Source organism: Bos grunniens, chromosome 17, assembly GCF_055505025.1.
Source record: "Bos grunniens cultivar Pamir isolate PY7600 chromosome 17, Bosgru_T2T1.0, whole genome shotgun sequence".
Lineage (NCBI taxonomy): Eukaryota > Metazoa > Chordata > Mammalia > Artiodactyla > Bovidae > Bos > Bos grunniens.
This window is the reverse complement of record NC_141181.1, coordinates 11147145-11157880: the sequence shown is the minus strand read 5'-3', so window position 1 is coordinate 11157880 and position 10736 is coordinate 11147145. Positions and strand designations below refer to the sequence as shown.

Below are 10736 nucleotides of genomic sequence, written 5' to 3'. Positions count from 1 at the left end.
CCTGACAATCTCTGCATTTTAATCAGCATATTTAGATAATTTAAGATAACTATTGATAAAGTGAATTTTAAGTCTATCAACTCTCTTTCTGGTTCCTATTTCCCAGATCCTTTCTTTCCCCTTTCGATCAACCATTTAGATTGTATATTTTTAAATTTTTTTCTCCACAATTGCCTTATTGGTTTTACTGCCTTCTTTAAAATTTTAATGGTTGACCTAAGTCGACACTATACATTTTTAATTTATCACAGTCTATTTAAAAACAATATTGTTATTTCACATACTGTAAAAGGAAAACAATATATTTCCAGTTTCTCCTTCTTATAATTTGTACTTCGTTGTCTTACATTTTATTTTTACATATATTATAAAGCATATATATATAATACATTTTCACTATTTTTGCTTTAAACTGTCAATTAGCTTTTAGAATGATTAAAAATAAGTAAAAAATATATCTTATATTTGCCTGTATCTTTAACATTTTTATTGCACTTTTTGGTTTTTTTTTGGTGAATCTAAGTTTTCACCTGTTTTCATACCCCCTTCTTCATGAAGAACTTAAAGATGTAACTTCACTGTCTTCTGGCTTTCATGATTTCTAATAAGAAGTCTACCATAATTTCTTGTTGTTATTTGAAGTTGTTAAATAACATTTTCTCTCACCATTTTCATGATTATCTCTTTATATTTGATCACAATGATGTTTCAAATTTTCTGTTTACTTAGTCTTTAATTGTTTTGTTTTTCGTATTGATCTTGGTCACAGTTCTTCAAGCTTCCTGATCTGTGGTTTGATATCTTCCATTGTTTGGGGAAAGTTCTCAATCTTTTCAAATATTTCATTTACCTCATTCTCTCTTTATCTTCTTCTAGAACTCCAGTATACATATATTAGACCACTTATTATTGTTTCAAAATTATTGGTTATTATCTTTTTAAATATTTTTACACTTTACATTTCAGTTTGAACAACATTATTCAGTTTGAATAACTTCCATAATTTTTCTGGGCTTATACTCAAGCTCATTCAATCTTTACTCAGTTGTATCAAGCATACTGAAGAATTTGTCAAAGGGATTTTTCAATTCTAATATTCTTTTTTTAAAAAATTCTGTATATATATGGCTTATTCTTACAGCTTCATCTTCTTAAATTTCCCATATGTATATGCATGTTATCCACCTACCTTTCCCAATAGAATCTTTAACATAATTGTTATCATTATTTGAAGTCCTCACCTGACTGTTCTGTTAATAACATCTTGGTTGGCTCTGCATCTGGATCCTTTGATTCCTTACCTCTTGACAGTGGGTGGTATTTTTTCACAATTTCTGTCCTGTAATTTTTTTAATGAAAATCCATCATTACAGGTAGGACAGCTGAGTCTGAGGTAACTGATATTTATGCTCCTCTTCTGTCAAGCTGAAGTAGCTGAAGTTGAACGGTTCTATGAAGACCTACAAGACCTTTTAGAACTAACACCCCCAAAAGATGTCCTTTTCATTATAGGGGACTGGAATGCAAAAGTAGGAAGCCAAGAAACACCTAGAGTAACGCGCAAACTTGGCCTTGGAATACGGAATGAAGCAGGGCCAAGACTAATAGAGTTTTGCCAAGAAAATGCACTGGTCATAGCAAACACCCTCTTCCAACAACACAAGAGAAGACTCTATACATGGACATCACCACATGGTCAACACCGAAATCAGATTGATTATATTCTTTGCAGCCAAAGATGGAGAATCTCTATACAGTCAGCAAAAACAAGACCAGGAGCTGACTGTGGCTCAGACCATAAACTCCTTATTGCCAAATTCAGACTTAAATGGAAGAAAGTAGGGAAAACCACTAGACCATTCAGGTATGACCTAAATCAAATCCCTTATGATTATACAGTGGAAGTGAGAAATAGATTTAAGGGCCTAGATCTGATAGATAGAGTGCCTGATGAACTATGGAATGAGTTTCGTGACATTGTACAGGAGACAGGGATCAAGGCCATCCCCATGGAAAAGAAATGCAAAAAAGCAAAATGGCTGTCTGGGGAGGCCTTACAAATAGCTTGAAAAGAAGAGAAGTGAAAAGCAAAGGAGAAAAGGAAAGATATAAGCATCTGAATGCAGAGTTCCAAAGAATAACAAGAAGACATAAGAAAGCCTTCTTCAGCGATCAATGTAAAGAAATAGAGGAAAACAACAGAATGGGGAAGACTAGGGATCTCTTCAAGAAAATCAGAGATACCAAAGGAACATTTCATGCAAAGATGGGCTCGATAAAGGACAGAAATGGTATGGACCTAACAGAAGCAGAAGATATTAAGAAGAGATGGCAAGAATACACAGAAACACTGTACAAAAATGATCTTCACGACCCAGATAATCACGATGGTGTGATCACTGACCTAGAGCCAGACATCCTGGAATGTGAAGTCAAGTGGGCCTTAGAAAGCATCACTATGAACAAAGCTAGTGGAGGTGATAAAATTCCAGTTGAGCTATTCCAAATCCTGAAAGATGATGCTGTGAAAGTGCTACACTCAATATGCCAGCAAATTTGGAAAACTCAGCAGTGGCCACAGGACTGGAAAAGGTCAGTTTTCATTCCAATCCCAAAGAAAGGCAATGCCAAAGAATGTTCAAACTACCGCACAATTGCATTCATCTCACACGCTAGTAAAGTAATGCTCAAAATTCTCCAAGCCAGGCTTCAGCAATATGTGAACCGTGAACTTCCTGATGTTCAAGCTGGTTTTAGAAAAGGCAGAGGAATCAGAGACCAAATTGCCAACATCCGCTGGATCATGGAAAAAGCAAGAGAGTTCCAGAAAAACATCTATTTCTGCTTTATTGACTATGCCAAAGCCTTTGACTGCGTGGATCACAATAAACAGTGGAAAATTCTGAAAGAGAGGGGAATACCAGACCACCTGACCTGCCTCTTGAGAAATTTGTATGCAGGTCAGGAAGCAACAGTTAGAACTGGACATGGAACAACAGACTGGTTCCAAATAGGAAAAGGAGTTCGTCAAGGCTGTATATTGTCACCCTGCTTATTTAACTTCTATTCAGAGTACATCATGAGAAACACTGGGCTGGGAGAAGCACAAGCTGGAATCACGATTGCCGGGAGAAATATCAATAACCTCAGATATGCAGATGACACCACGCTTATGGTAGAAAGTGAAGAGGAACTCAAAAGCCTCTTGATGAAAGTGAAAGTGGAGAGTGAAAAAGTTGGCTTAAAGCTCGACATTCAGAAAACGAAGATCATGGCATCCGGACCCATCACTTCATGGGAAATAGATGGGGAAACAGTGGAAACGGTGTCAGACTTTATTTTTCTGGGCTCCAAAATCACTACAGATGGTGACTGCAGCCATGAAATTAAAAGACGCTTACTCCTTGGAAGGAAAGTTATGACCAACCTAGATAGCATATTCAAAAGCAGAGACATTACTTTGCCAACAAAGGTTCGTCTAGTCAAAGCTATGGTTTTTCCTGTGGTCATGTATGGATGTGAGAGTTGGACTGTGAAGAAGGCTGAGCACTGAAGAATTGATGTTTTGAACTGTGGTGTTGGAGAAGACTCTTGAGAGTCCCTTGGACTGCAAGGAGATCCAACCAGTCGATTCTGAAGGAGATCAGCTCTGGGATTTCTTTGGAAGGAAAGATGCTAAAGCTGAAACTCCAGTCCTTTGGCCACCTCATGTGAAGAGTTGACTCATTGGAAAAGACTCTGATGCTGGGAGGGATTGGGGGCAGGAGGAGAAGGGGACGACAGAGGATGAGATGGCTGGATGGCATCACTGACTTGATGGACATGAATTTGAGTGAACTCCGGGAGTTGGTGATGGACAGGGAGGCTTGGCGTGCTGCAGTTTATGGGGTCGCAAAGAGTCGGACACGACTGAGCTACTGATCTGATCTGATCTGATCTGTCAAGCTACTTGAGTAACAGGTTAAGTTAATCTAGATAAACGATGAGTTGTTTCTTTCTGGATTCAGCTCAGTGCACCAAACTCAGAGCAACCCTTGACCTCCTCTAGCAGTGGATTGCAACTGCCATTTGCGCTGAGCTGGAGACTAGGGCACTGGGTAGTTTTTCTCGGTGTCCATATTCCATCTCAGCTGCCTTATGCCCATGCCAATTAGGAGGGCTCTTTCTGCCTGTGTGTGACAATATTTGCTGCTTCTCCTCAGTGACATAAGGCTTTTTATTCATAGGCAAGAAGAAACTAATAACAGAGATGCTTAGAGTTTTTCTGCAGGGGCACAGGTCACCTCCTGCATGCCTGTGCCCCCAAGGAGAAGTGCAGTCTCCTGTCCTACCCTCACGAGCACCCAGTGAAGGTGAAAATATTCCAATAATTCCACTACTGGGCATATACCCCATGGAAACTGTAATCAAAAAGGACACATGTACCCAATGTCCATCACAGCACTATTTACAACAGCTGGAACATGGAAGCAACCTAGATGTCCACTGATAGGTGAATGGATAAATAAGATGTGGTACATATATAAAATAGAATATTACTCAGATATAAAAAGGAATGCATTTGAGTCAGTTCTAATGAGGTAGACAAACTTAGACCCTCTTATACAGAGTGAAGTAAGTCAGAAAGAGAAAAACAAATATCGTATATTAACACTATATGGAATCAAAGAGATGGGACAGATGATCCTATTTGCAGGGCAGCAAAGGAGACACAGACATAAAGAACAGAACTTTGGACAGAGTGGGGGAAGAAGGGGATGGGATGATTTGAGAGAGAAGCATTGAAAAGTATACATTATCATATGGAGAATAGATAACCAGTGGGAATTTGCTGTATGACATAGAGAACCCAAATCTGGGGCTCTGTGTCAACCTAGAGGGGTGGGAAGGGGTAGGATGTTCCATAGGGAGGGGACATATGTATACCTATGGCTGATTCATGTTGATGTATGGCAGAAATCAAACAATATCGTAAAGTAATTATCCCTCAATTAAAAATAAAATAAAACTCAAAAAAGAGAAGATATTGCTAGTAAGTAAGAACTCATCTATTTCACACTGGTATGGCAGCCCACACTTGGCTTTGAACAATTCGTTAAAATTTTAGCGTATTTATTCTGACCTGCTTTTATGGTATCATCTCGTCCCTTAGCTGAGACCACTCATATTCCATGGACTCTGGAATTTATGTTAGTTGGTGACCTTAGCTCTCTAAAGGACTCAAGAAAAGTTATGCTTTTGGTGTGTTTCTGACTTTTTCCCCTTTGGTGGGGGGAGTAGGAGCAGCTTTCTCTCCAGGTTTTTACATTCTAGGTGAAACTAGGAACAACTAACTTATTTTTATTGTAATAACTGGCACATTTTTAGCTCCTTAGGACCTGGAAAACTATAGATAACTTTGTAAAAGCATTTAAGAAGTATTTTAGTTGTGCCTCATTACACAAAAAAAGTAATTCTTATCACAACAAGTCCAGATCCTCAAACTCCAGGAACTCACTTTAAAAAATAACAATAATGTTTTTTAATGATCATAATATTTATAAAGAAAGAATATAGAATTATTTCCATTGAAGGGACTTATACAAGGACTTTATCAAAATAAAAGCTAATAAACAAAAGATACAATATTCCATAAAATGTGACTTAGCCTCAAACCAAAACAGAGTGTATTTACTATAATTTTATAAGGACATCAGTTGAAGTTAGTCTTGTCAATAAGATAGTCCCATAATAGGAAACCTCAGGATTCACAACAGCATGATTTCAATTCAGATTTAAATTTGTCCTTCTTGCAAGCAGGACTGACCAATTCGTTTTCAAGGGTCCACTGGAGGTGTGTTTTATACTTATATTTAAAAAGTTCACACTATTTGTATATATTTGTAATAGCTATTTTTCTCCATACTTATCTGTAGATTCTATGGCTTAAATAACAAATACCATCTTGCTACATTTTAGTTTTATTTATTTATTCAACAAAAATACACCCAGTGCCTACTATAAGCCATATGCTAGAGGTCCAATGTTGTAAAGGCATGGTTCACTGCTTCGAGAAATTTACAATCTCTTTCGAGAAATTTACAATACAGTGTGATCACTACTAATATGGAGGCATAGTTAATAGGAAAATAAAGCAATAGAAACATGAAGTAGTAAGAGACAGGAAATAGTAAGGATTTCAATGGGAAAGCAATCAGTCCTAATGACTCTGGTTCAGTTCAGTTCAGTCGCTCAGTCATGTCTAACTCTTTGCGACCCCATGAATCGCAGCACGCCAGGCCTCCCTGTCCATCACCAACTCCCGGAGTTCACTCAGACTCATGTCCATCGAGTCGGTGATGCCATCCAGCCATCTCATCCTCTGTCGTCCCCTTCTCCTCCTGCCCTCAATCCCTCCCAGGATCAGGGTCTTTTCCAATGAGTCAACTCTTCACATGAGGTGGCCAAAGTACTGGAAAGAACATTTAAATCAGTGACTAACAGAAGTTAAAATATTTGAGGAGTAGGAGGTACGTGCCTAGGTACAAAACACAATAAATGGAGCAAACTAATAATGTTACTTACTCCACTGAGTCACAAATGAAAACTTCACTTTAAAACAGGGATAATAATTGGTAAATGTGTAACAGTAGAAACAATCATAGGGGATTCTAAGAAGTCAAATGAAATAAATCCAGGATTTATTTAGAACACTAAACAAATCCAAAAATCTTTAGACTTAAAAGGAAGCATAAATCTCAAATGTGACTGGAATTGGAAACCTCTAAAAAACTGGAATTAAAAAAAAAAAAAACATCATCTAATTGAAGCATGTTCTTCTGAGTAGCACCACAAAAGAAATAGAAGATTTGTACTTCTATGATCCAAGTCAGCTTAGTTGTGCTATTTTCTCAATATTCAACAAGTTAATTCCTAAGGGGCTACAAGAAAACATACAGTATATGAACCAGAAAAGTGTTTTCATATTAAAATGCAAAGCAAATCTGCCCTGAAACGACTTTAATTTCTATTCCTTTGCCATCATTAGAAAGATAAAGGCTCCCAAAATTGCTTTTGAATAGATTCCAGATCTGTTAAATTCTCTAATATTTTGTCATTATCTCTAAGTTTTTACCATCTGTTATAAAAATGATAAATTTTTAAATGAATTAAAATAGGTGTTTCCTTTTGTTTATAATTTCCCCTCCAAGCTAACAGTTATAATGCAAAGTTCCCAGACTCAAAGAGTATAAAATGTAGCCAACAAAAGCCAACGTGGAAAGTTTCACTGAAATCTTTATCAATTATAGAGTTTTCACGCTCCTTCTGCACAAAAAGCAAGGGTCCAGGAACACTCTTGACCATGACTTTCAAACAAATGGGCACCTTCTGTCATCATGGCTCCTCAGAACATAGAAGAGACTTCACAGCATCTTCCTGGAGCATGTTTGACCCCACCGGCATATTTGCCAACCTAGTTGGGTCAAGTTGATGTCAAAGGGGAGGTGGTAGATCAGCAGCCTGATTGAAACCAGGCTAATACTCTTTCATTTAACAAATTATTGAGCCCCGACTTTCTGCCAGGCACTTTGAAAAATGTTTGGGATACATCAGTGAACAAAACCAAGATGCGTACATTTGATGGTGCCTACATTCTCTGACAAGGAAAACGCCCACAAGGACCATAATCAACCACAAAGTGAAATGGGTTCTAGAATAATAATAGTCAATATATCTTAGATACTGATTATGCTTCTTCTTAGAGATTTATACATTGATGATGGGGTAGATTTACTGACTCTCCCCAACGCACGTTAGAATGTTTAAGCATAAAATTCAGTCCTGTAGCAATATTGGGCTGAGCTTACAACTCAGTCACAATAATCCACAATGAACCTGTAAATGGAAAGTAACCTTTCAAAATTATATAAATTTTTTTAATTAAAATAAAAAAACAACAATCAAGCATCAAAGAACCAAATAGGGGAAAACTTACAGTTTTCGAACGTAAAGTACCTAGTTTTGCATTTGGCTCACTCAGCATGTGGATTTTCCTCTGACTCCAGTGAAACAATGAAAAATAACCCAATTATGGCAACTAGAAATGCAAATCAAGAAGTTCTAAGGACATCTGAAGCATCTTGTACCACTAAGAGAGAAGAACATTCCATGTGCTAAAGAAAACTTCAGCTTGTGAACTGAAGGCATTTTTCTCTGAAATAACAACAGCATAGGGCATTACAACTGTGACAAAACTAAATTACACAAGAGAAACCTGTTGAATAAATATTTTGCATGTCTGCTGAAACTTAACAAAAATTTCAACTCAGTTCAGAATGTTGCTGTTGATGTCTGGATCTTGTATCTTGGCCAAGAGTTCCTACCTATAACTTTGCAAGCATTAGGCATGTCTGGCCGCGTACCAGACACATACAATAGGGAAGAAGAGCCTCAAGACAAATTTGTTTGAACTGATCTGAACCTGCAAATTCAGAAAGGCTCTGTGGGTCTTCCATGTCCAGAAAGTATAATATAGCAAGTGAGAAAACTTCCACTATCTCATTTCTGACTCTAGGAAAGTTAAGTTCAAACAGCTTTGAGGAAAACTCATGTTATTTATGAGTTTCATACTTTGTGTATAAAGAGGTAACATCATCAACTAGATGAAAAAGAAATTATGTCCTGCATGAAGAATTGATCCTGAGCACAAGATCTTAGAGGGTTTTTTTATAGGGTCTCAAATTTTATGCACTATGAATGTGATAAACTAATTTCAATTATTGGGATCTTCCCAAACGTCAAAATAAAGATTTGGTTTCCCTGGGATAGGCCTGAACCAAAAAAAAAGAGTTTTAAATACTGCAGAGTCTGTAGATACGACACTGATCTTTTCCATCCACTAGAATAGACATCCTTAAATCTATGACTGTATAGTCTGTATTTATCACAGACTTAAGGGTATTAATCAGTCTGCTGAAACTCTGCCCTTACCAGTTGCCATTCCATTGCCTTGGCCTTACTGAAATTTCAATTTAGAGTCAATTGTTTTTCTCTTCCTTTCAGCCAAGCTGCAGGAGCTTTGAAGGCAATCCGACAAATAGACTAAGGATAGGTTTGATAGTTTATTTCCACTGAAGTAAAACCTGTTCATTCTTCTTACTAGATTAGCTTGCAAATGGTTTCTAAAAATTATTATATATTCATAAGTGTTAATTAATCCAATTGATTAGTAAAATAATACTCACTCATATTAGCATTGTCACTGTGTCTGTCTATTGCTTCTCATATTAATAGACAGATAAAATGCAAGTCTCAGCTAGCAGTAGACATAACCCAAACAATCACCCCAGAACACAGATTCCAAAAAGAAAATAAATATTGATACTAAAAGGTAGAAAAGGGTGTATCACATTTTTTCATAAGACCCAATGTATTACTTGTTTTGGATACTTCTTAATTTCATGGATGAAACTAGCATTGAATTTTGCTAACATACTTTCCATTTTCAAATAAAAAATTTCAACCTGAATTCTGTTAGATGATTGCCTTGAAGTAGCTGAATTATTGAAAATAGCCTGACCATAGTCTTCCATGAAGTATGCATGCTTTTATAAGTTTGCATGCATTTATTTATAAGTTAACATTTTAAAAGTTTGGGTGCATCTATCTCTAAATATTTATGAGTATACTTTCACATTAAGTCAGGAGACAGGAATGAAAAACAGTAAGCAATGTTCTCAAAATTTATTCAAACCTCAATTTCTTTTAAAAAAGGAATGAACCAAAAATTGTAATTCTTGTAGCTTTTTAAACACTCTATTGAGGTATGATTAACTGTACTTCATTCATGCATTTATTTGTTCAATCATTTGTTTTTGTTATTTTTTCATTCTTCCTCTAGGATATTACCCTAGATTAGCATTGTTGGCATAGCAGTCTGTGTTACCCTAGGAGTTGTTTTAAGAAAGTGTCACAATATGGATTTACTCTACCGCTGGGAGGGTAACAAGAAGCCTATGATGATACACAGGGCAGGTGAAAGCAAAGTACTGAAGATATAGAAAATGTTTATCCCAATATTATTCTTCCCAACATCCACCATAAATATAGAGTCATTTGTTTTCAGAGTCAATGATGACCTAGTGATTTGTCACAGAATAAGATTAAGAGATGCTTGAAATTGCTAATAAATATGGGGCTTCCTCTGGGGTGACTGTTCTAAATTTAGATTGTGGTAACAGTTGCACAACCCTGTGAATATATTTATCATTAAATTGTACACTTTAAATGGGGTGCATTGTATGGTATGTGAGTTAAATCTCAATAAGGCTAGTTTTAAAAGATGTATTTTGTCTAGATACCAGGAATTTTAATGATTACTTTAAGAGGTTGTAGATTATAGAGTAAATTTTAATTGGGGCTTTTGAGTCAGACTGACCCGAGTTTATCTGGGGGGCCACCAGGGAGGCAGGGAGGAATAGAAGCATGTCCTTCCTCTATACAACTGTGGGGCACATTGGGGTGGGGAATGCATAACCCACTGACAGGTCTAAGAAGACCTTCACCACTCACATTTTTTTTCTTTTTCACTTTTTCAACTCTTTCAACCATTTCTCCACCACTCCCCCATCCCCTGCCCCTGGAAACTACCAATCTTCCAGGGTTTTATTTTTCTCTTTTTCCTTTGTTTTAGATCCCACACTTAAGAGAAGTCATACCACAGTATTAGTTTCTGTTTCACTTTTTCAGCTTAACTC

At 36.8% G+C, this 10736-nt stretch overlaps 1 long non-coding RNA gene across 1 annotated transcript in view; it reads right to left on the bottom strand.

Moving 5' to 3' along the window:
- Window positions 1–5952: 5952 nt before the first annotated feature.
- The window catches only part of LOC147355011 (uncharacterized), a 55879-nt gene continuing 51095 nt past the window's right edge, over window positions 5953–10736 (bottom strand). Inside the window, exon 3 of the long non-coding RNA XR_015144144.1 lies at window positions 5953–6451. This is a non-coding gene — a long non-coding RNA (uncharacterized LOC147355011). The remainder of the gene's footprint in view (window positions 6452–10736) is intronic.